The sequence below is a fragment of the Cyprinodon variegatus genome, unplaced genomic scaffold (genome assembly GCF_000732505.1).
Source record: "Cyprinodon variegatus isolate N-32 unplaced genomic scaffold, C_variegatus-1.0 Scaffold47, whole genome shotgun sequence".
NCBI lineage: Eukaryota > Metazoa > Chordata > Actinopteri > Cyprinodontiformes > Cyprinodontidae > Cyprinodon > Cyprinodon variegatus.
In genome coordinates, this window is record NW_015150500.1 from 1237441 (window position 1) to 1239150 (window position 1710).

The window sequence follows — 1710 nt, forward strand, 5'->3', positions numbered from 1 at the left end:
ATATTAAAAACAAATAATGACTTGACAAAACAAATTTAAAGATATCTTGAATTGTAATTTCGACTATTCGAAATTCCGTTTAAGATATCTCTAAATGAATTAAAGATATCTTGAATTATTCAGCTTTTCCATTAAAGATATCTTAAATTGACATGCTGACTAGTCAAAATGTGTAATGATCTTTTTAATGGGCTTCCAGGAGGATCATTCAATTTATGTTAAAAAGGCTTGCCATAAAGAGTGTAATCAGCAAATCTTTTGTATTGCAAGACTGACATCTAGTGGACATGTGATTATCAACAAGATATTATTTTTCGTTTTAATGTTATTTGGTAGTTCTTTAGGGGATAGCTTACGACAAAAACAATTTCGATATTGTTAAAAGTTTTGACTGTAGATATCTTTTAATGTACAGGCAGAGCAGCAGAGGGGAAATACCACAGCATCGAGGGGGCGGAGCTGATGCTCCTGGAATGAGAGAGTTTCACGCGCTGCTTCCTGTCTGTCAGGATGTCCGTCATCCGCCTGGGTGTGCGTGTGCAGGGCTTATTTGTGACTTTTTAACATAACTTCTAATCCTTAATAGCTCTGACTAACAATATCCACTCATCTGTATGCTTTAATGAATGGCTAAAACGGGCTGAAGGTTTAATATGTAGGTTTAATTGATCATTTTCTCTCAGATTTTGGAACTATGTTATACATATGTTATATATTTAGCTGAATATATGGTACAGTTTCAGAAAATATCAAAGGTTTTTAGCATCAAAGTCAATTTAACATTGCATTTACTTATATTAGAAAAGTTGTAATAATAATAATTTTTAAAAAATCAGATCTACCATACTTGACAAAATCAAGTGGCAGGCTTGTTGAGTCTCTAGTCTACTTAGCTGTATAGGTTAACACCTAGGTAACAGATTGGCTTTGCAGCATTTAACTATAGCAATATTCATCTGTTCAATTTATTCGTGTGCGCCACTTCACAACACGTCATCTCAAGACTCTTTGACGATACAATATCTGAGTGGTTTTTGTCAAGGAAAACAAGTTAATTGCATTGAGTCACTGACCTTCAAGACTCCTGAAAGAGCTTGCTGCAAGGATTTTTTCTTGCATTTTGTTGTTGACTCTTCAGCAATCCCTACCTCAGAGCATGCATGCTGCAACAATGGAGAGGAAAAACTCCCTTTAACAGGAAGAAACCGCCAGCAGATCAGGTTCAGTGTGAGCGGCCATTTGTCGAGACACACTGCAGGCATACAAAAAGAAAGCAGATATACAAAAGGTAACTGTTAACTCGCTCCAGAGATGGCTGCTCAGGAAAGACACAGCCAAGCAGACAAGCTCCAGGCCAGTTCCTATGTCAGAAGATGGAAAACAAACAAATACTGGAGGTCTCCAGTTTGTATTACTTATTAGTCACAGTAAAACAAACACGACTACACTGAAAAACATGACAAGCTCCAACATCTATAAAGTGAGATGTTGATGGCAGCAGCCCAACTGATATTTTAATCCAGGATGCTGTCACAGCTGAACAGGAAAAAAAAAAGAGAGATGGAGCTACTATGACAAGAAAAAGCAGAAAGAACATAAAGTTATGTGTGGAACCTAACAAACACTCTAGAATGGGAAAAGTTATTTTTTTCTGTATTCAGAAGCAGAAAGTTAAGCATCATCCAGATGTTTATGTCTTCAAGACATGCC